Consider the following 24,872-nt stretch of genomic DNA (forward strand, 5'->3'; position numbering starts at 1 on the left):
GATCAGCTGATCATCTATATTCAATATCATATGTATATGCTGACAAAATCAAAGCCCATCTCTGCATTCAGGCTGCAGCTAATGTTGGAACTGGGGACTTTGGATGAAGGATTGCTGTCAGGGGCTTATGGTCCGTAACGATGGTAAACTTACGATCATACAAGTATTTGTGGAATTTCTTGACCCCCAAAATTAATGCCAAAGCTTCCTTTTCGATTTACTCGTAACTATGCTCACTGACACTGAGAGTGCGTGAACCAAAAGCAATTGGTCTCTCCTCCCCACAATGTAATACATGAGAGATCACTGCCCCAACTCCATACGGAGAGGCATCAAATGCCAGCTTGATCTCCTTAGATATGTCATAGTGAACTAACATGGTGCTCTCTACCAATTCGCTTTTACACACCTTGAATGCTGTATCACATTCTTTTGACCACTTCCAGTAGATGTAATACTGTAGCTAAATTTGGTAGGAACTTCCCATAATAGTTCAAAAGACCCAAAAATGATCGAAGTTCAGTGAACCTTCTCTTGGGAGTGGGTGCATTTCTGATTGCATCCAGCTTTCCCATGGTTGGATGTAAACCATCTTTGTCTACTCTGTACCCCACTGAGTTTTGAAATAACTCATACGTGCGAACAGACACTCGTACTCTGTGCTTCTCTAGCCATTTGAGGACTTCATTCAATATGTTATTATGAATTTGCCTATTTGGTGCTGAAATTAATATATCATCTAAATAACATGCTACCCCTTCGATACCTTGCAAAATCTGGTTCAACACCTCTTGAAATATGGCAAGGGCGGAAGACACTCCAAATGGCAGCCTATTAAATTGATATAGGCCTAGATGAATATTTATAGTCAAGCATGACTTGGACTCCTCATCTAGTTCAAGCTGTAAATAGGCATTCATAAGATCCAACTTTGAGAAGATCTGACCACCTGTCAGTTTTGAGAACAAATCTTCTATATTTGGCAATGTATTGGGGATATTACCCTCTAGAACCTGGTTTACGGTTACTTTATAATCACCACACCATCCTATCTTACCATCGGACTTAAGTACAACAACAATGGGTGTAGCCCAATTACATCGATTTATCTCAGAAATAATGTTCTCAGTCTCTAGTCTTTTGAGTTATTGCTCAACATTCTCCTTGAGTGCATATGGTACGGAACGTGGCTTGCAGTAAACCAATCTAGCATCCTTCTGTACCCTGACACTTGCCTTGAAGCCTTGGATCGAACTGCCTGTTTCACAGAACAACAACATCTATATGGATTATGATACTTTTCAAATCGCTGTTAGTTAACCTCGTGCTCCTGATGATGTGTAGCTCTAAAACCTCCTTGTCCTGTTGCTTTTCTTCCATGCTATGTAGTCTCTGGAGATTTCTACTTATAGCTTTGAAAGCTGGTTTACCCTTCAGTCGGCATGCCTTTGCAAGATGCCCAGTTTTCCTGCAGAAGAAACACTCTGCCTTCACATATGAACAACTTTGAGCAATGTGTTGTGTCCCAGGCACCGATAGCAGGACTTCGATGCTCTGTTACCAATTCCAGTTTCTGAGACTTTGGGCTCCCATCACCTTTTACTTTGAACCTGCAGGCAATTCACCTCGGTTGTCTGATGACTGAAAATAGTGTGAAATTCTCGGGAATATTGATCGGCCATGCTCATCGACCTAGCTGTCTGACAAGCTAAATCAAAAGTCAAGTCAGGCGTTGATCGCATCATTTTTCATCCCACAAACAAAATGGTCATTCAATGCTCGGTTCTGAAAGTCTCCGAAATTACAGTGAATAGATAGCTTTTTTAATGCTACAATGTACTCACTGATATTTTCATCGGCCTTCTGATTTTGTATTCCGAAGCGATAGCTTTCAGCAATTTCTAAAGGCTCGGGGCTGTAGTGCTGCTCTAGCTTAGCTAGAATCTGTTTCAGAGTTGTATCCTTTGGCTTGTAAGGCACAAGCAAATTTATCAGCGTTTCATGCAACTTGGGCCTTGCCTCAGTTAAGAAAATAGCTTTTTTTTGTTCCAACACTGCCCGGTTATTGTCTTCATTATTGGGGATTTTGATGATATTATTTGCTGTGAAAAACATTTCTAGCCGATCCACATATGCTTTGAATCTCTCCCGGTCACATTGAAATGCCCCCAAATGTCCTATTACTTCCATAGGCACTGCCATTTTGACTCCAGCAGTTCAAATAAGTATGCTTGTAATTTACCTCAGATTTGTAGCTGTAATCAAAACAGAGAAGTTCTCAAAGTCTCTCTGTTGGCTGGCTGAACCCTGCACCAACAAAAATTTCAGCTTATTCTATCCGATTAATCCCATTTTCATTGCCATTTTTGATATCTTTAGAGAGCACACAGCACACACAACATGTTAGTTGGTAGAACGTTCCAGAAGTCACTGGTCAGGTGACCTGGCTCTTTATTCAACAGCACTGCTGCAGTAATACAGGAATCCAATGTGTGGAGCTACAGAGCTACAGACATTACAGTTTCGCAATGAATAGATTTTGTTTGGAGGCAGAAGGCACAACAAGTGGTAGCATATATATTTCATTTTTAATGTTCTGGCTCATTCAAAGTTGTTATGATCTGAAATGCACGGCCTGAAAGGGGGTTGGAAGCAGATTCAATAGTAACTTTCAAAAGGGAATTGGATCAATACTTAAAAGGGAAACATTTACAGGGCTATGGGGACAGAGCTGGGAAGTGGGACTAATCGGATAGCTTTTTCAAAGAGTAGGCACAGATGTGATGGGCCAAAGGGTCTCCTTCTGTACTGTATCATTCTATGGTCCAATGTGTCAGCCCTCAAAAAGGCTTCAAATTTGGTTGAGATTATCTATAGACAAAGGGGCACGTTACAGGTTCCAAACACTCACTGTGCACAGCCCCAGTGGCCTAATGGAGAAGGCATTGGCCTTCTAAGCCAGGGATCGTGGGTTCAAGTCCCATCTGGGGTGAAGTGAATTTTTGGCCCAGAATCAAATTCCAAAACACCTTCTGTAAACATTGTTGCATTCCATGACAGATAGGTAGCTTTTCTTTTAACCTATCATCCAATCCAAGCAGTTCCTGTTTGGGACCTTCTCACTCTGTCGCTTGCTGTCCAGTGGCACAAACCAATGTATTGCTTCTACCAAGCTGTGCACCATCCCACACTCAGGGAACTATGCCACCCACACTTTCCAGGCAAACACTGACCCTTTAACTCCTGTCTTCAGTTTACCCCGGGCACTGTCGCTGCTTTGAAATGTAGACACCCAATCACATTACATGTATGATTAGTATCATCAGATTCAGTGGCCAATTAGAGAGCGCACTATTCCTCCAAGCTGGGAAATTCCAGGTTAAAATGTTACCTGGGCTACGACATTATGAAAATAATCAGCAGGTAAACACCCAGTGAGCCGGGGAGTGAGCCGGGGGAGTGAGCTGGGGGAGTGAGCCGGAGGAGTGAGCCCGGGGAGTGAGCTGGGGGAGTGAGCCGGGGAGTGAGCCCGGGGAGTGAGCTGGGGAACAGAGGGAGTGAGCTGGAGGAGTGAGCCGGGGGAGTGAGCCGGGTTCGGGGGGACTGAGCCGGGAGAGTGAGCTGTGGGAGTGAGCCGGGGGAGTGAGCTGGGGAACAGGGGGTGTGAGCTGGAGGAGTGAGCCGGGGGAGTGAGCCACGGGAGTGAGCTGGGGTCAGGGGGACTGAGCCGGGAGAGTGAGCTGGGGGAGTGAGCCGGGGGAGTGAGCTAGAGGAGTGAGCTGGGGGAGTGAGCTGGAGGAGTGAGCCGGGGGAGTGAGCTGGGGAGCGGCGGGAGTGAGCTGGAGGAGTAAGCTGGGGGAGTGAGCCGGGGGAGTGAGCTGGGGGAGTGAGCTGGGGGAGTGAGCTGGGGGAGTGAGCCAGGGGGAGTGAGCCGGGGGAGTGAGCCGGGGGAGTGAGCCGGGGGGGAGAGTCGGGGGAGTGAGCCGGGGGAGTGAGCCACGGGAGTGAGCTGGGGTCAGGGGGACTGAGCCGGGAGAGTGAGCTGGGGGAGTGAGCCGGGGGAGTGAGCTGGGGAACAGGGGGAGTGAGCTGGAGGAGTGAGCTGGGGGAGTGAGCTGGAGGAGTGAGCCGGGGGAGTGAGCTGGGGAACGGGGGGAGTGAGCTGGAGGAGTAAGCTGGGGGAGTGAGCCGGGGGAGTGAGCCGGAGGAGTGAGCCAGGGGAGTGAGCTGGAGGAGTGAGCTGGGGAACCGGGGGAGTGAGCCGGAGGAGTGAGCTGGGGAAGTGAGCCGGGGGAGTGAGCTGGGGAATGGGGGGAGTGAGCCGGAGGAGTGAGTCAGGGGAGTGAGCTGGGGGAGTGAGCTGGAGAATGGTGGGAATGAGCTGGGGGAGTGAGCTGGGGGAGTGAGCCGGGGGAGTGAGCTGGCGGAGTGAGCCGGGGGAGTGAGCCCGGGGGGTGAGCCGGGGGAGTGAGCTGGGGGAGTGAGCCGGGGGAGTGAGCCGGGGGGGTGAGTCGGGGGAGTGAGCCGGGGGAGTGAGCCGGGGGAGTGAGCCGGGGGAGTGAGCTGGGGTCAGGGGGACTGAGCCGGGAGAGTGAGCTGGCGGAGTGAGCCGGGGGAGTGAGCCCAGGGGGTGAGCCGGGGGAGTGAGCTGGGGGAGTGAGCCGGGGGAGTGAGCCGGGGGGGTGAGTCGGGGGAGTGAGCCGGGGGAGTGAGCCGGGGGAGTGAGCTGGGGTCAGGGGGACTGAGCCGGGAGAGTGAGCTGGGGGAGTGAGCCGGGGGAGTGAGCTGGGGAACAGGGGGAGTGAGCTGGAGGAGTGAGCTGGGGGAGTGAGCTGGAGGAGTGAGCCGGGGGAGTGAGCCGGGGGAGTGAGCCGGGGGAGTGAGCCGGGGGAGTGAGCTGGGGGGGGGGGTGGGGAGGGGGTGAAAAGAACAAAAGCGAAAATCTGTAATCGGTTAGAAGGCAGAAGAGATTTGAGAGTCAAAGGGGATGATCGGCCAAATTGATACCATGTCTAACCACCAGAGGGCTTATCCCCTGGAGTCCCGAGGGATTCCACAATCCATTGGGAGCACCTGTATATAAGGAGCCCTCACAGGCTGGAGAGGCACTCTGAGATCTGTAATAAAGGACTATGGTCACACCTTACTTTGAGCTTGCAGTATCTGGTCTGACTCTTTATTCAAGACATAACAACTGGCGACGAGATAAAGGCCAGCGGGAGTCAGGCAGTTCGAGCAGTCAGTCGAGGAGGCGGGAGCTCAGAGCAGCGTGAGTCCGGGGTCGGCGAGAGGTCAATAAAGGCCAGCTGGAGTCAGGCAGTTCGAGCAGTCAGTCGAGGAGGCGGGAGCTCGGAGCAACGTGAGTCCGGGGTCGGCAAGAGGCGTGGCTTGTGCAGCTACAGGGAGAAGGCAAAAAAAAAGTAGAAAGAAACAGAAAGGTGATGTCACAGCCAAGTGGTATGTGATTGGCTGGATTGGTGAGTAGTTTTTATTTTTTCTCTTCTATAACAGTCAGTAACTTTTAACATTGTTGTTGCCAAATTAAATGTATCTAAGGGTTAAGTCATGGCAGGGGAGCTCGGTCACGTGATATGCTCCTCCTGTACCATGTGGGAACTCAGGGACGCTTCTGGTCTCCCTGACGACTACATCTGCGGGAAGTGTATCCGCCTCCAGCTCCTGATGGATTGCGTTGCGGAATTGCAGCTGAGGGCGGATTCACTCTGGAGCATCCACGATGCTGAGAACGACGTGAGTAGCACGTGTAGCAAGTTGGTCTTACCGCAGGAGAAGGGTCCACAGCAAGCTAGTGAATGGAAGACCAGCAGGAAGAGTAGTGCAAGGAAGGTAGTGCAGGGATCCCCTGTGGTCATCCCCCTGCAAAACAGATACACTGCTTTGGGTACTGTTGAGGGGAATGACTCATCAGGGGAGGGCAACAGCAGCCACGTTCATGGCACCGTGGCTGGCTCTGTTGCACAGGAGGGCAGGAAAAAGAGTGGGAGAGCGATAGTGATAGGGGATTCAATTGTGAGGGGAATAGATAGGCGTTTCTGCGGCCGCAACTGAGACTCCAGGATGGTATGTTGCCTCCCTGGTGCAAGGATCAAGGATGTCTCGGAGCGGTTGCAGGACATTCTAAAAAGGGAGGGAGAACAGCCAGTTGTCATGGTGCACATTGGTACCAACGACATAGGTAAAAAAAGGGATGAGGTCCTACGAAACAAATTTAAGGAGCTAGGAGCTAAATTAAAAAGTAGGACCTCAAAAGTAGTAATCTCGGGATTGCTAGCAGTGCCACGTGCTAGTCAGAGTAGGAATTGCAGGATAGCGCAGATAAATACGTGGCTTGAGCAGTGGTGCAACAGGGAGGGATTCAAATTCCTGGGGCATTGGAACCGGTTCTGGGGGAGGTGGGACCAGTACAAACTGGACGGTCTGCACCTGGGCAGGACTGAACCAATGTCTGAGGGGGAGTGTTTGCGAGTGCTGTTGGGGAGGAGTTAAACTAATATAGCAGGGGGTTGGGAACCAATGCAGGGAGACAGAGGGAAACAAAAAGGAGACAAAAGCAAAAGACAGAAAGGAGATGAGGAAAAGTGGAGGGCAGAGAAACCCAAGGCAAAGAACAAAAAGGGCCACTGTACAGCAAAATTCTAAAAGGACAAAGGGTGTTAAAAAAACAAGCCTGAAGGCTTTGTGTCTTAATGCAAGAAGTATCCGTAATAAGGTGGATGAATTAACTGTGCAAATAGATGTTAACAAATATGATGTGATTGGGATTACAGAGACGTGGCTCCAGGATGATCAGGGCTGGGAACTCAACATCCAGGGATATTCAACATTCAGGAAGGATAGAACAAAACGAAAAGGAGGTGGGGTAGCATTGCTGGTTAAAGAGGAGATTAATGCAATAGTTAGGAAAGACATTAGCTTGGATGATGTGGAATCTATATGAGTAGAGCTGCAAAACACCAAAGGGCAAAAAACGTTAGTGGGAGTTGTGTACAGACCACCAAACAGTAGTAGTGATGTTGGGGAGGGCATCAAACAGGAAATTAGGGGTGCATGCAATAAAGGTGCAGCAGTTATAATGGGTGACTTTAATATGCACATATATTGGGCTAACCAAACTGGAAGCAATACGGTGGAGGAGGATTTCCTGGCATGCATAAGGGATGGTTTTCTAGACCAATATGTCGAGGAACCAACTAGGGCGGAGGCCATCTTAGACTGGGTGTTGTGTAATGAGAGAGGATTAATTAGCAATCTCGAGGCCCCTTGGGGAAGAGTGACCATAATATGGTGGAATTCTGCATTAGGATGGATAATGAAACAGTTAATTCAGGACCATGGTCCAGAACTTAAAGAAGGGTAACTTTGAAGGTGTGAGGCGTGAATTGGCTAGGATAGATTGGTGAATGATACTTAAGGGGTTGATAGTGGATGGGCAATGGCAGACATTTAGAGACCGCATGGGTGAACTACAACAATTGTACATTCCTGTCTGACGTAAAAATAAAAAAGGGAAGGTGGCTCAACCGTGGCTATCAAGGGAAATCAGGGATAGTATTAAAGCCAAGGAAGTTGCATACAAATTGGCCAGAAATAGCAGCGAACCTGGGGACTGGGAGAAATTTAGAACTCAGCAGAGGAGGACAAAGGGTTTGATTAGGGCAGGGAAAATGGAGTACGAGAAGAAGCTTGCAGGGAACATTAAGACGGATTGCAAAAGTTTCTATAGATATGCAAAGAGAAAAAGGTTAGTAAAGACAAACGTATGTCCCCTGCAGTCAGAATCAGGGGAAGTCATAACGGGGAACAAAGAAATGGCAGACCAATTGAACAAGTACTTTGGTTCGGTATTCACTAAGGAGGACACAAACAACCTTCCGGATATAAAAGGGGTTAGAAGGTCTAGTAAGGAGGAGGAACTGAGGGAAATCCTTATTAGTCGGGAAATTGTGTTGGGGAAATTGATGGGATTGAAGGCCGATAAATCCCCAGGGCCTGATGGACTGCATCCCAGAGTACTTAAGGAGGTGGCCTTGGAAATAGCGGATGCATTGACAGTCATTTTCCAACATTCCATTGACTCTGGATCAGTTCCTATTGAGTGGGGGGTAGCCAATGTAACCCCACTTTTTAAAAAAGGAGGGAGAGAGAAAACAGGGAATTATAGACCGGTCAGCCTGACCTCAGTAGTGGGTAAAATGATGGAATCAATTATTAAGGATGTCATAGCAGCGCATTTGGAAAGAGGTGACATAATAGGTCCAAGTCAGCATGAATTTGTGAAAGGGAAATCATGCTTGACAAATCTTCTGGAATTTTTTAAGGATGTTTCCAGTAGAGTGGACAAGGGAGAACCAGTTGATGTGGTATATTTGGACTTTCAGAAGGCTTTCGACAAGATCCCACACAAGATATTAATGTGCAAAGTTAAAGCATATGGGATTGGGGGTAGTGTGCTGACGTGGATTGAGAACTGGTTGTCAGACAGGAAGCAAAGAGTAGGAGTAAATGGGGACTTTTCAGAATGGCAGGCAGTGACTAGTGGGGTACTGCAAGGTTCTATGCTGGGGCCCCAGCTGTTTACACCGTACATTAATGATTTAGACGAGGGGATTAAAAGTAGTATCTCCAAATTTGCGGATGACACTAAGTTGGGTGGCAGTGTGAGCTGCGAGGAGGATGCTATGAGGCTGCAGAGTGACTTGGATAGGTTAGGTGAGTGGGCAAATGCATGGCAGATGAAGTATAATGTGGATAAATGTGAGGTTATCCACTTTGGTGGTAAAAACAGAGAGACAGACTATTATCTGAATGGTGACAGATTAGGAAAAGGGGAGGTGCAATGAGACCTAGGTGTCATGGTACATCAGTGATTGAAAGTTGGCATGCAGGTACAGCAGGCGGTTAAGAAAGCAAATGGCATGTTGGGCTTCATAGCGAAGAGATTTGAGTACAGGGGCAGGGAGGTGTTGCTACATTTGTACAGGGCCTTGGTGAGGCCACACCTGGAGTATTGTGTACAGTTTTGGTCTCCTAACTTGAGGAAGGACATTCTTGCTAGTGAGGGAGTGCAGCGAAGGTTCACCAGACTGATTCCTGGGATGGTGGGTCTGACCTATCAAGAAAGACTGGATCAACTGGACTTGTATTCACTGGAGTTCAGAAGAATGAGAGGGGACCTCATAGAAACGTTTAAAATTCTGACGGGTTTAGACAGGTTAGATACAGGAAGAATGTTCCCAATGTTGGGCATGTCCAGAACCAGGGGTCACAGTCTAAGGATAAGGGATAAGCCATTTAGGACCGAGATGAGGAGAAACATCTTCACCCAGAGAGTGGTGAACCTGTGGAATTCTCTACCACAGGAAGTTGTTGAGGCCAATTCACTAAATATATTCAAAAAATGGAGTTAGATGAAGTCCTTACTACTAGGGGGATCAAGGGGTATGGCGAGAAAGCAGGAAGTGGGTACTGAAGTTGCATGTTCAGCCATGAACTCATTGAATGGCGGTGCAGGCTAGAAGGGCCGAATGACCTACTCCTGCACCTATTTTCTATGTTTCTATGTTTCTATGTTTCTATGTGCACACTGGTCTGGGAGCATCTAAACATGAAGGAAAGCGTTCTGGTGGTGAGGTATTGGTTCTACACGTACAAGAGGTCTAAAGGCCCGGAAATGGCGAGCTACGTCGCCGAGCTAAGGCGCCTTGCAGGACATTGCAAATTTGAAGGACACTTGGAGCACCTGCTCAGGGACTTCTTTGTACTTGACATTGGCCATGAAGTAGTACTTCGCGAACTTTTGACTGTAGAGACCCCAACCTTGAGTAAAGCCATAGCGATAGCCCAGGTTTTTATCGGCACTACTGACAACACCAAACAAATTTCTCAGCACATGAGTGCTGCTGCTAGTACTGTGAACAAAGTAACATTGTTTTTGAATTGAAATGTACAGGGCAGGACCTACATACCTGCAGCTGCACGTCCGCAGATGACTCAGAGTCCACCATCAAGGGTGGTGAATACAAGGCCATTAACACCTTGTTGGCGCTGCGGAGGTGATCATCGTTTCCATTTATGCCGCTTCAAAGGATACGTTTGCAAAGACTGTGGAACAATGGGACACCTCCAAGTTATGTGCAGGCGAGCTGCAAACCCTGCTAATCCTGCACACCACCATGTTGCAGAGGAGGACAGATCCACGGTGGATCATGACGAACCAGAGCCTCAGACCGAGGAGGCAGAAGTATCTGGGGTGCACACATTTACCACAAAGTGTCTCCTGATAATGCTGAAGGTTGAATTAAATGGACTCCCGGTATCCATGGAGCTGGACACGGGCGCAAGCCAGTCCATAATGAGCAAAAAGACTTACGATAAATTGTGGTGCAGCAAGGCCTCAAGACCAGTCCTGACTCCCATTTGTACTAAACTGAGAACATACACAAAGGAAGTGATTCCCGTAATCGGCAGTGCTACCGTAAAGGTCTCCGACGATGGAGCGGTGCACGAATTACCACTCTGGGTGGTACCGGGCGATGGCTCCAAGCTGTTCGGCAGGAGCTGGCTGGGAAAGATACATTAGAACTGGGACGATGTCCGAGCGCTTTTGTCCGTCAATGACACCTCATGTGCCCAGGTCTTAAACAAGTTCCCCTCGCTGTTCGAACTAGGCATCGGGAAGTTCCAAGGAGCAAAAGTGCAGATCCATTTGATTCCGGGGGCGCGACCCACCCATCACAAGGCAAGAGCGGTACCTTACATGATGAGAGAGAGGGTGGAGATTGAACTGGACAGGCTGCAATGAGAAGGCATCATTTCGCCGATCGAATTCAATGAGTGGGCTAGTCCGATTGTTCCAGTCCTCAAGGGAGACAGCACCGTCAGAATCTGTGGTGATTATAAAGTAACTATCAATCATTTCTCACTGCAGGATCAATAACCACTACCGAAGGCAGACAACCTATTTGCGATGCTGGCAGGAGGGAAAACGTTCACGAAGCTGGACTTGACCTCGGCCTACATGACGCAGGAGTTGGAGGAATCATCGAAAGGCCTCACCTGCATCAACACACACGATGAAAGTGTCCCTGCCCGATTACCCCATCACTACCCGATTACCCCATAGGAGGCAGTCTGCCTGGATAGACATTTCATCTTTGCGTCGATTGGACATCCAGAGTGAAAAGAACACGGTTGGGGCCAAGAAACTGGAAACTTTTAAAGTGGTGGGTGGAGGGCGTCGGAGGAGTCGCGGATGTCGGTGGGAAGAGAGCGGACAAGGGGAGAAAAAAGCTTTAACATACATTGAATAATAACAGTATTGGTGTTACACAACTGTTTGACAGTATTGCACTAAATGGCAAGCAATTAATACAACCTGTTTATCTTTCTTCAAGTCTCGTTCAAATTGATCAGAATTGTAATCTTTCATGGATGAGCTTACGATTACCCCGGAGATGTTTGCTGATCTTTGAGAGAAACAGGTCCCATTCTGATACTATTCGGCTGCGTTGGGCTGATCTACGTACAGCACGTGGTCAGGTCAACATTTGCCGAGGTCACATATTTAGGTGTTTATCACACTTCTAGCCTTTCACCCTCATCTCTGTTCTACAAACTTTGTTTTTGGTCTTGTAAATGTGTAGGCCAAGTGGTGTCCTAGCAACTGCCTCCTTATCTCAGTATGAGCCTTCTCTTGACCTGGGCGTTTATCATTCTGTGTCTGTTCAGTTTCCAAACTCTCTTTGCTCATCCATCTTCCCTTTCCTGCACTTTCACTCTCGGGCTAAAATGCTAAAACACATGCTGGGATATATTGACTAATCGACATGTCGAATTGAGTGAGAATGTAGAGCAATTACCAAATGCATCAAGGATGCTGACCAACTCATGGGGCTCGAGTGACTGAATAGATTTGTGCTGGTTTCTGGAGCTAGGGATTGTGAGTTCAAGTTCCATCTGGTGAACTTCATTTTAAATCATCTTCATTCTGTGAAAACCAGCTTTTTCTCCTCATGTGGAAATACACAGAGATCAAATAGCTTCAGTCAGGGTGCTGTCTGGTAAATCGCTGAAACTTCGAGCCAGGGCAAACAAGGAAACCTCTGAAAAGCCACGAGCTTTTCACATACAATCAGCATTTTGCCCAGCAATCAACTGTACCAATGCTGATGCACAAAAGCAAGTCAGATCCTGTCAGGTCGTTGCTGGGAACTTTGAAATTGATACAATGTGGTTGCGTATGAAAAGAAAGGGCCGGCCCACAAAAGGCATCACATTTGAGTGTTATTTGGAGGCAATGGGGCAAGTTGCAGGCTCCAAACTCACAACCTGTACAGCCCCAGTAGCCTAATGGATAAGGCACTGGTTTCCAGAGCCAGGGATTATGGGTTCAAGTACCATCTGGGGTGAAGCGTGTTTTGGCCCAGAAACAAATCCCAAAGCATTGCTGCATTCCGTGACAGACAGGTAGTTTTCCTTTTAGCTTATCGTCCAATCCAGACAGTTCCTGTTTGGAACCTTCTCACTCTGTCACTTGCTGTCCTTGGCACAAACCAATGCAATGCTTCTACCAAACTGTGCACCACCCTACTGCAAGGAGGCCATCAGGTACAGGATGGTGACCAGGGAGCATGCGCGGCCATCTTACTGCAGGGAGGCCATCAGGTACAGGATGGTGACCAGGGAGCATGCGTGGCGGCCATCTTACTGCAGGGAGGCCATCAGGTACAGGATGGTGACCAGGGAGCAAGCGCGGTGGCCATCTTACTGCAGGAGGCCATCAGGTACAGGATGGTGAGCAGGGAGCATGTGTTGGGGCCATCTTACTGCAGGGAGGCCATCGGGTACAGGATGGTGAGCAGGGAGAAACCATCAGCGGCAGGTTGGGGCCATAAAAGGAGCGATGAGCGGCGGCCCCGGGAATAGCGTGGCGGCCACTACAAGGTACAGTGCGAGCTGGTGCAGGAGGGCAACAGCAGCGAAGAGTGAGATGGTCCCAAACAGGAACTGCCTGGATTGGTTGATAAGCTAAACGTCATCAAGGTCCTGGTTGGTGATTGGAGCGTGGGCACAGGAACAGGATGGTGACCAGGGAGCATGCGCAGCCATCTTACTGCAGGGAGGCCATCAGGTACAGGATGGGCAGATACAGCAGGAGTGGCAAGAGACTGTGGAGGGATGTGATCGGGGCCCAGGTGAGACGTGAGTTCAGGGCCAGGGGCCTAGGGCAGCCTGGGCCAGTGCAAACTGTGATATGTGTGCGGACTGGGTCTATGCAGCAGAGCAGATCTCCAGTTGTCTAGGTTAATACTTGTCACTGGACCAAGACCTAGCTCTGGCTGGTGTGCAATGGCACCACACGTTAAAAAAATCCACACACAGGCATCTTCCATCTTTCAGGATGTAGTTCGGGTTCTTCTTTCGAAACACCTGTGAACTCATCCTTTATTTTGGCGTGGAAGCAGGTCATCCTGGTTTCGAGGGACCGCCTATGATGATAACGGATGATGCACCATCCAACACTCAGGGAACTATGACACCTGCACTTTCCAGGCAAATACTGACCCTTGGGGTTGGGAACAAAAGGGAAAAAAGAAAAAAAGGGCACATTTATATAGCGCCTTTCATGACCATTGGACGTCTCAAAGCACTTTGCAGCCAATGAAGTACTTTTGGAGTGTAGTCACTGATATAATGTAGGAAACGTGGCAGCCAATTTATGCACAGCAAGCTCCCACAAACAGCAATGTGATAATGACCAGATCACTTGTTTTTCTGATTGAGGTATAAATATTGGCCACGACACCAGGGATCTTTTACATCCACTTGAAAGCAGACCGGGCCTCGGTGAAGTGTCAGCCTAGACTTTTTTATGTGCTCAAGTACCTGGAGTGGGACTTGAACCCATAACCTTCCGACTCAGAGGCAAAAAGTGCTAGCCACTGAACCCGTAACATCCCGAGGTGTCTGCACTCCTCTAATTCTGCCCTCTTAAAAGCATCCCTGATTATAATCACTCAACCATTGGTGGCCATGCCTTCTGTTGCCGAGGCCCCAAGCTCTGGAACTCCCTGCCTAAACCTCTCCGCTTCTCTATCTCCCTTTCCTCCTTCAAGACACCCCTTAAAACATACCTCTTTGCCCAAGCTTTTTATCACCTGCGCTAATTTCTACTTATGCAATTCGGTGTCAAATTTTTAAATCTGAGAGTACACCTGTGAAGCGGCTTGGGATGTTTCATTACATTAAAGAGCTATATAAATGCAAGTTGTTGTTGTTGGGGATATTTCTCCAGTCGAGCCTTGCTCTGCCAATAATGTATCCACAAGTCTCCCTTGTCACAGCCTCTGAACTAGAGCTGGTGGTCCTGGGAGCACACTGTTCTCCAGGGGTTGGATAAGTACCTGAAGGAAAACAAATTGCAGGGCTAGGGGGAAAGGGTGGGGGAGTGGGGCGAGCTGAATTGCTCTTCCAGAGAGCCAGCACGGGCTCGATGGACCAAATGGCCTCCAGCTGTGCTGCAGGACTCTCTGATTTTATGAACTATTACAGCCCTGCAGACTGTTAACTGTGAATACAGACACTCTGCAGGAAACCCAGATTGTTGGCACCATTGTCGGCAGCATCATTCTCCAACTTCTCCAGGACCAGTGGGCACCCTGGATACAGGCGGTGCCATCGAGCGGCAGAATCAAATGCTCATTTAACATTCCAATATCATGTGTAGACACCTCAAGTCGCTGGAGAAATACCACCAACAATGTCTCCACAAGATCCTACAAATCCTCTGGGAGGACAGACGCACCAACATTAGCGTCCTCGACCAGGCCAACATTCCCAGCTTTGAAGCACTGACCACACTTGATCAGCTCCGCTGGGCAGGCCACATTGTCCGCATGCCAGACACGAGACTCGCAAAGCAAGCGCTCCACTCGGAACTCCTTCACGGCAAACGAGCCAAAGGTGGGCAGAGGAAACGTTACAAGGACACCCTCAAAGCCTCCCTGATAAAGTGCGACATCCCCACTGATATCTGGGAATCTCTGGCCAAAGACCGCCCTAAGTGGAAGAAGTGCATCCAGGAGGGCGCTAAGCACCTCGAGTCACGTCGACGAGAGCATGCAGAAATTAAGCGCAGGCAGCGGAAAGAACGTGCGGCAAACCTGTCCCACCCACCCTTTCCCTCATTGACTATCTGTCCCACCTGTGACAGGGACTGTGGCTCTTGTATTGGACTGTTCAGCCACCTAAGGACAGATTTGAAGAGTGGAAGCAAGTTTTCCTGGATTCCGAGGGACTGCCTATGATGATGATGAGCATGTGATGTTGTCAGGCCCAATTGTATCAATGGCCCCTTGCTCTCAGAGGGGGCACTTGTAGAATGTATTGTCTCTGAGCTGGAGACATTGGGAGAGTAAAGAGTTCCAATAAAAGGTACCAGCAGGGGGAATGTGGTAGTTGCTGCATCTGTCAATCATTCTAGAAATTTACAGCACGGAAGAAAGCCATTTCTGCGCCGGCCGATAAAGAGCTATCCAGTCTAATCCTGCTATCCAGCTCTTGGTCTGTAGCCCTGTAGGTTATGGCACTTCAAGTGCTCATCCAAGTACAATTTGAATGTGGTAAGGGTTTGTGTTGTGTATCTGTATAGCATGCACTCCCATGTTCCGCCACCAGGGAGAGTACCCCTGTAGTCTCAAGGGATCCCAGCATCCCTTGGAGCACTGCATATAAGCCGGCCCCTAAGGCCTGTTCCTCACTCTGGAGTGTTTTAATAAAGACTGAGGTCACTGTTATTTTAACCTCCCTGTGTGCAGTCTCATCTGTGTTAGAAACACAATAACTGGCGACGAGGATACAAATCCAGCGCAAAGATGCAGTAAACTGTGGGCACCTTGGAGAAGTTTTCAGAGGGTGAGGACTGGGAAGCCTATGTCGAATGGCTAGGCCAGTACTTTGTAGCCAACGAGCTGGACGGAGAAGGAAGCGCTGCAAAAGGGAGAGCGGTCCTCCTCACGGTCTGCGGGGCACGACCCATTCACCACAAGGCGCGAACGGTACCTCACATGATGAGGGAGAGAGTGGAAATCAAGCTGGACAGGCTGCAATGCGAGGGCATCATCTCCCCAGTGGAATTCAGCGAGTGGGCCAGCCCGATTGTTCCAGTACTCAAAAGTGATGGCACGGTCAGGATTTGCGGCGATTATAAAGTAACAATTAATCGTTTCTCATTACAGGACCAATACCCGCTACCTAAGGCAGACGACCTATTTGCGACGCTGGCAGGAGGCAAGACATTCACCAAGCTCGACCTGACTTCGGCCAACATGACGCAGGAGCTGGAGGAGTCTTCGAAGGGTCTCAACTGCATCAACACGCACAAGAGACTGTTCATCTACAACAGATGCCCATTTGGAATTCGGTCGGCTGCAGCGATCTTCCAGAGAAACATGGAGAGCCTACTCAAGTCGGTACCATGCATGGTGGTTTTTCAGGACGACATATTGGTCACAGATCGCGTAGGATTGCAGCTGAAGAGGTCGAAATGAATCTTCATGGCAGCAGAAGTGGCGTTTTTGGGGAGAAAGATCGCGGTGGATGGCATTCGGCCCACAGAAGCCGAGACAGAGGCTATCAGGAATGCGTCCAGGCCACAGAATGTCACGGAGCTGCGGTCGTTCCTGGGACTCCTCAACTATTTTGGTAACTTCTTACCGGGGTTAAGCACCCTCTTAGAGCCACTACATGTGTTATTGCATAAAGATGAGAACTGGGTATGGGAAAAAAACCAAGTCATTGCTTTTGAGAAAGCCAGAAACATTTTATGCTTCAACAAACTGCTTGTATTGTATAACCTGTGTAAAAGACATGTGCTAGCATGTGATGTGTCATCGTACGGAGTCGGATGTGTATTACAACAAGCTAACGTTGCGGGGAAGTTGCATCCTGTCGCCTATGCCTCCAGGAGCTTGTCTAAGGCTGAAAGGGCCTACAGCATGATTGAGAAAGGGGCATTAGCGTGTGTGTTCGGGGGAAAGAAAATGCATCAGTACCTGTTTGACCTCAAATTTGAGCTGGAAACCGATCACAAGCCCCTCATATCCCTGTTGGCTGAAAACAAGGGAATAAATACTAATGCCTCAGCCTGCATACAAAGGTGGGCACTCGCGCCTCAGCATATAACTATACCATCCGCCACAGGCCAGGCACCGAGAACTGTGCGGATGCTCTCAGTCGGCTACCATTGCCCACCACGGGGGTAGAAATGGCGCAGCCTGCAAACTTGTTGATGGTGGCGCAGCCCGCAGACTTGTTGATGGTCATGGAAGCATTTGAAAATGATAAATCACCTGTCACAGCCCGCCAGATTAGGACTTGGACCAGCCAAGATCCTCTGCTATCCCTAGTAAAAACCTGTGTACTGCATGGGAGCTGGGCCAGCATCCCCATGGAAAAACAAGAGCTAATCAAGACATTCCAGTGACGAAAGGACAAGCTGTCCATTTAGGCAGACTGCCTGTTGTGGGGTAACCGTGTAGTGCTGCCCAAAAGCAGCACACACCTGGGTATAGTAATGATCAAAGCGATAGCCAGACCCCACGTGTGGTGGCCCGGTATCGACTCTGACTTAGAGTCCTGTGTAAGGCAATGCAGCGTGTGTGCTCAGTTGAGCAACGTGCCCAGAGAGGCACCACTAAGTTTGTGGTCCTGGCCCTCCAGACCATGGTCGAGGATCCATGTCGACTATGTGGGCCCGTTTCTCGGTAAAATGTTCCTGGTGGTGGTGGATGCTTTTTCAAAATGGATTGAATGTGAAATAATGTCGGGAAGCACCACCACCGCCACTATTGAAAGCCTGAGGGCCATGTTTGTCACCCACGGTTTGCCTGACACACTGGTCAGTGACAACGGGCCATGTTTCACCAGTGCCACATTTAAAGAATTCATGACCCACAATGGGATCAAACATGTCACCTCGGCCCTGTTTAAACCAGCCTCCAATGGGCAGGCAGAGCGGGCAGTAAAAACAATCAACCAGAGCCTTAAATGAGTCACAGAAGGCTCACTCCAAACCGCCTGTCCCGAGTACTGCTCAACTACTGCACGAGACCTCACTCACTCACAGGGGTGCCCTCAGCTGAGTTACTCATGAAAAGGACACTTAAAACCAGACTCTCGCTGGTTCACCCCAACCTGCATGATCAGGTAGAGAGCAGGCGGCAGCAACAAAATGTAAACGATGGTCGCGCCACTGTGTCACGGGAAATTGATCTGAATGACCCTGTGTATGTGCTAAACTATGGACATGGTCCCAGGTGGATCACGGGCACGGTGATAGCTAAAGAAGGGAGTAGAGTGTTTGTAGTCAAACTAGACAATGGACAAATTTGCAGAAAGCACTTGGACCAAACATGGCTGCGGTTCACAGACTGCCCTAAACAACCCACAGCAGAAACCACCTTTTTCGAGTCCACAACACACACACCCAAAGGATCAACGATACCACCCCGGACCAGGAAATCGAACCCATCACGCCCAACAACCGAGCAAGGCCAGGCTTACCCAGCAGCCCTGCAGGGCCAACAACACGCCAGCCCAGCGGAGGCACAGCCAACACACCAGAACAGACATTTGTACCGAGCTGGTCCACCAAGGAAAGAAAGGCTCCCGACCGCCTCACCTTGTAAATAGTTTTCACTTTGACTTTGGGGGGGAGGGAAATGATGTTGTGTATCTGTAAAGCATGCACTCCCATGTTCCGTCACCAGGGAGAGCATCCCCTGTAGTCCCAAGGGATCCCAGCATTAAGCCAGCCCCGAAGGCCTGTTCCTCACTCTGTTGTGTCTTAATAAAGACTGAGGTCACTGTTACTTTAACCTTCCTGTGTGCAGTCTCATCTGTGTTAGGAACACAAAAGTTTGTGCCTCTACCACCCTTTCAGACAGTGAGTATCAGACCCCCACCACCCTCTAGGTGAAGAAATTTCCCCTCAATTACCCTCTAAACCACCTACCAGTTACTTTATATCTATGCCCCCTGGTTGTTGACCCCTCTGCTCAGGGAAATAGGCCTTTCCTATCCACTCGCTCTAGGGCCCTCATGATTTTATACACCTAAATAAGGTCTTCCGTCATCCCCTCAGCCTTCTCTGTTCCAAAGAAAACAAACCCAGCCTATCCAATCTTTGCTCATAGCTAAGTTCCTAGATCCAATTTACCGGGCAATCCAACTTTGCAGAACTGGGGAATTAATTAAACTCAATGAGATGAAAGGGATCCAGTAAAACACGAGTGGGTGGAGCTTCGGGAGGGTGGTCCGACGCTGGTGTACTTACATACCCGGGCTGTGACTTTCCGTCTTCAGACCCTGCAGAGATACCTGTACGTAGAGGATCCCCCAGGTGGTGTGCGCTGGCGACGCATTTCTTCCGCCAGTTGGATGGCTTCAACTATGACACACAGCTCCTGTTTGTAAACCTGGGGGGTGTCCGGGCCTCTGTGCAGGGGCTGCCTGTCTTCTACCAGGACCTGACCAGGGTCTGGAACAAGGTCGCCTGCGGACGCAGTTCTCCCCGTCAGGAGTGGCGGCTGTCCTTCAGGAGCCGCTGCTCAGGAATCCGCACCTCCACGACCATGGTTTGATGTGGCTGTTGGAGGGCAGGGCTGTGTCTGGCAAGGTGAGCAGAGTCAGGGACCTGTTCGATAGTGGAGGGGCGGGCTGGATGGCGCCAGAGGAGCTGGCACAGCGTCTGTCCTGGGCCGACGTCCGGCTCGTGGCCAAAGCCATCGAGACGCCAAAAGTGGCACTGGGCCCTGACTCCACTAGGTGTGTCGAGGAGGCTCAACCGTGTGGGGCGATCCTGTCCGAACTGACCCCCGTCCGGATGGAATCTTCCTCAGAGCCAGTGCCTCACAACTTGAGCGACCACCAGGAATTCCCTTCCGTTTCTTTACATTCTGCGCGGAGCGGATTCCTGTACTGGTTGCTCTTGAACACCCTCCATTTTGCCATCCTCGTCTGCCTTCCGGATATGCAATGGTGCACCATCTTGTCGTCTGGAGGAGTCCTTCCTTTATCTATTGGGGCCTGGAGGGTGTTGCATGGGGCAGTCCTGTGCAATAAATTTTTAAGTCAGTTCACGGACTCCCAGGCCGCCTGCATTTTCTGTGGCCTGGAGGAGTCCGAGTTCCATGTTTATATAGGATTTGCGAGGTTGCAGCCCCTATTCCATTATTTGAAGGGGCTGCTCCTCGATTTCTAGTTGCACTTCAGTCCCACACTCCTGATCTTTCGGCACCCTATGCCAAGGGGAACAGGCAGGTCGGAGAGCCTCCTCGTAGGACTGCTACTGGGCATGGCCAAGGTGGCCATTAACTGGTCTAGGCAGCGGGCGGTCAAGGGGGTCATTCAGCCCGACTGTTTGTCTCTCTTCCACGGTTACATCCGAGCCAGGGTGTCCACCGGTACGCTCGCGGTGTCCACCGGTACGCTCGCGGTTTTCCGCGAGAGGTGGGCACTGGAGGGACTGGAGTGATCATCACCCACGGCAACCAAATTTTAATTTGATTTGTTAGGTTTTCTTTGAACATTTTTGGTTAGCTTGCAGTTTCGAGTTGGATTGCGCTTTTAACAAGGGAGCACTTGGTTTAATTGTATAATTGTAAAGAGTTGCAGAATTGGGGAATTAATTAAACTCAATGAGCTGGAAGGGATCCAGTGGAACTCAATCAGGTGGAAGAGTTGCAAGGTCAGTAGCTGTTAACAGCTATCAGCTGGACCTGGTTGCTTGATCAGGGGATAAAAGAGTTGTGAGCTCGAAGATGATTAAGCAGTTGTAACTTGTTTGACTCTCAAAAGCTATATATTGGGCACAGATAGCAAAAGGAGGAAACAAGCTCTTGGGATGGCTCACAGTAAAAGGCTAGGAGTTATGGAGAAGCCGTCTGCTGTCCTCTTTGCCTTGGCCTATTGATTGATCCTCTTCTGGTGAATTGTGACTAATTTCTGCCGGTCCTGTATTGGGGCTTACCGGGAGGCCCGGGGTGGGGTTGTCTGTGCCCCCAGTGTGGGGAGTGTTACGCTCATAATAAAGGATGAAACTGAGTACTGTAAGCAATGAGTAAGTGTGACCTTAGCTCCTTTAATTAGACTCCAGAATGCAGGTAGCGTGTGAGTGGCCTGCTTATATACAGTGCTCCCAAGGGATGCTGGGATCCCTTGGGACTCCAACAGGTAGGCCCTCTGGTGGTGGTGTGATACAAGTTGCCAAGGGTTAAATACATAACATCACTCCCTCGTAATGTCAATAGTACACTTATTTACAGGGTGAGACGATCTGGGGCTTTTTGCTCCCTTGTCGATAGTCTCGGTACAAATGCAGGTGTGGGTGAGTTGGTTGGTTCTTCACTGGGCTACTGGGCAGCCGGCCTTGCTGGGCTGCTGGGGATGGTGAGTTTGCCTTTGTGGTCAACCATGATGTCGGTTGCCATGTGTCTGTGTGTGTGTTGGAGGTTCGAAGTTGGTGATGTGCTCCTCGGGTTGCTCGTAGCTGTTAATGAACCGCAATTTGATTTGGTCCAAATGCATTCTGCACGTTAGTCCATTGGCCAATTTGACCTGGAACACCCTAATTCCTACTTTGGCTATGACCGTGCCAGCGAGCCATTTGGGACCATGTCCATAATTGAGTACAAACACAGGATCATTGACCTCAATATCGCATGACAAATATGCACGATCATGGTGCATACTTTGTTGATGCTGCCTGCCCTTGCTTGACGTGATCATAGAGATCAGGGTGGACAAGAGAGATCCTTGTTTTGAGCACTCTTTTCATGAGCAACTCGGCTGGGGGAACCCCGGTGAGCGAGTGGGGTCTGGTGCGGTAGCTGAGCAGAACTCAGGACAGTCGGTTCTGCCAGGAGCCTTCCGACACGCATTTCAAGCTTTGCTTGATGGTCTGAACTGCCCGTTCTGTCTGGCCGTTGGATGCGGGTTTGAACGGGGCAGATGTGACGTGCTTGATCCCATTGCGGGTCATGAATTCCTTGAATTCAGCGATGGTGAAGCACGGCCCATTGTCGGTGACTAGGACATCAGGCAGGCCATGTGTGGCAAACATGGCTCGTAGGCTTTTGATGGTGGCGGTGGACATGCTTACAGACATTATTACACATTCAATCCATTTTGAATAAGCATCCATGAAAACCAAGAACATTTTGCCTAGAAATGGGGCCCGCATCGTCAATGTGGATCCTGGACCACGGTTTGGAGGGCCACGACCACAAATTTAGCGGTGCCTCTCTGGGTGCATTGCTCAGTTGAGAGCAAGTGTTGCATTGGCGCACGCATGACTAAATCTGAGTTGATGCCGGGCCACCACACATGGGATCTGGCTATGGCTTTCACCATTACAATGCCTGGGTGGGTGCTGTGTAGGTCATGTATGAACGCTTCTCTGCCTTTCTTGGGCAAGACCACGAGATTACCCCACAAAAGACAGTCCGCCTGCAAGGACATTTCGTCTTTGCGCCTGTGGAACGGCTTAATCTCTTTCTGCAGCTCCGCTAGGATGCTGCAGCAGCTCCTATGGAGGACACAGTTTTTTTTACCAGGGACAGTAAAGGATCCTGGCCATAACAGGTGACTTTTCGTTTTCGAATGCATCAATCACCATGAGCAAGTCTGCAGGCTATGCCATTTCCACTCCGGTGGTGGGCAATGGTAGCCGACTGAGAGCATCAGCGCAGTTCTCTGTGCCCGCTCTGTGGCGAATTACGTAGTTGTATGCCGACAGCATGAGCGCGCATCTTGGATGCGGGCAGAGGCATTGGTGTTAATCCCTTTGCTCTCTGAGAATAGCGATAAGAGCGGCATATGGTCAGTTTCAAGCTCAAACTTGAGACCAAACAAATACTGGTGCATTTTTTTCACCCCGTAAATGCACGCCAGAGCTACTTTTTCAATCATGCTATCGGCCTTTTCAACACAATGAGTGCTTTTTATCAAAGGTCTGGCTCTAATTAAATCTAAAAATGCTCACACACATTCCTTCGAGAACCAGTGTGTAGCACCATTGGTACATCACCTAGGTGAAGGTAGGCTCGAATTCAATCTGCTGCCTTTTTGCTGTAACTCTCTTATCGCGACAACAATTGCCTGCTTGAGGACAGCAGCAACCGAGGAACTGAACTCCAATGAAGCTTGGCAGGGGGAGCAGATGACAAGACCCATACCAGAGATTAAAAGCTGGTGGGATTAGCTGTACCTGACCTGCTTGGTGGGGTTTGTGTCATTTAATAGACGTTTACCTTAACGAGGCGTGGCCGACTCATTGAACACCTGTTTCTGCCCAAAATAGCCGGTGTGCGCGTCGCATCAAACGGTGAGTTTGTAATTGACAATAACGGCAATGGAAATTGATCAGCTGTGTCTAGTTTCAGTGGTGGGGACCGTACATCTTTTACTGAGGCCCAGCTGCTGCTGTTCTACCTGGGCCAGTGCTTGGGTCACTGGGTCACAGCATCTCTCTCGCGCTCGCTCTCGCTCTCTCACTTGCACAAGATAAAAGTTTACTGGGTTGGGGGTAATATATTATAATGGATAGAGGATTGGCCAACTAACAGACAACAGAATCGGGATAAATGGTTCATTCTTGGGTTGGCAATCAGTAACTAGCGAGGTGGCGCAGGGATCAGTGCTGGGACCCCAAATATTTACAATCTAGATTAACGACTTGGAAGAAGGGACCGAGTGTAACATAGCCAAGTTTTCTGATGATACAAAGATCATAGGAAAAGCAATGTATGAGGAGGACACACAAAATCTGCAACAGGACATAGACAGGCTAAGTAAGTGGGCAAAGATTTGGCAGATTAAGTATAATGTTGGAAAGTGTGAGGTCATGCACTTTGGCAGAAAAAAATCAAAGAGTAAGTTATTATTTAAATAAAGATTGTAAAGTGCTGCAGTACAGTGGGACCTGGGGGTACTTGTGCATGAAACACACAAGGATGGTATGCAGGTACAGCAAGTGATCAGGAAGACCATTGGAATCTTGGCCTTTGTTGCAAAGGGGATGGAGTATAAAAGCAGGAAAGCCTTGCTGTAGCTATACAGGATATTGGTGAGGCCACACCTAGAATACTGCGTGCAGTTTTGGTTTCCATATTTATGAAAGGATATACTTGCTTTGGAGGCAGTTCAGAGAAGGTTCACTAGGTTGATTCCAGAGATGAGGGGGTTGAATATGAGGAAAGTGCATTAGTCATAGGGATTCGATAGTCAGGGGGATAGACGGGTGTTTCTACAACTGCTGACATGAATCTCACATGGTGTGTTGCCTCCCTGGTGCCAGGATAAAGGACATCACTGAACGGTTGCAGAACATTTAGCGGGAGGCGGTGGGAGAGAGGGACAGCCAGAAGTCTGGTCCCTGTTTGTTTTGGATCGATAATAATAGACCCAGGTTCGGGATCTGGATGAATGTTAAATAAGAGACAAGACAAATGAAGTAAAGATAAAACACCATTTACTGAGAGAAAAGAAACATAATACAGTTTACGAAGAAAAGAGAAGTATGATAAGATGCAACAAAGCTCACAGCCTTCGGCCCGTCGGGAACTCCGCAACGACAGCTGGTCAGGAGCCTTGGGGGTCCCGGCACTGCTCGTGAATCACGGTCCAAGGTGAAATTCAAAGAGCTACTGGACAGTTCCGTTCCTTTATACTATTGAACAAACATGGGTGCATGTGGCTTATGGCCAACTCCTAATCAGTAAGGCCCCAGCTGTTCTTCCACAAAGCATGAGACCTCGAGGCGCCGATCGTCCCATAAACAAGATGGTGTGCGC

The 24,872-nt window shown here is 49.4% G+C and overlaps 1 non-coding gene across 1 annotated transcript; it reads left to right on the forward strand.

Annotated features, from left to right (window-relative positions):
- The first annotated feature begins 2,919 nt into the window (after positions 1-2,919).
- trnar-ucu (transfer RNA arginine (anticodon UCU)) lies at positions 2,920-2,992 on the forward strand. Its single transcript has one exon. It is a non-coding gene; the product is annotated as a tRNA-Arg (tRNA).
- The last annotated feature ends 21,880 nt before the right edge of the window (positions 2,993-24,872 follow it).

Source organism: Pristiophorus japonicus, chromosome 11 (genome assembly GCF_044704955.1).
Source record: "Pristiophorus japonicus isolate sPriJap1 chromosome 11, sPriJap1.hap1, whole genome shotgun sequence".
In the NCBI taxonomy this organism is placed as follows: Eukaryota; Metazoa; Chordata; class Chondrichthyes; family Pristiophoridae; genus Pristiophorus; species Pristiophorus japonicus.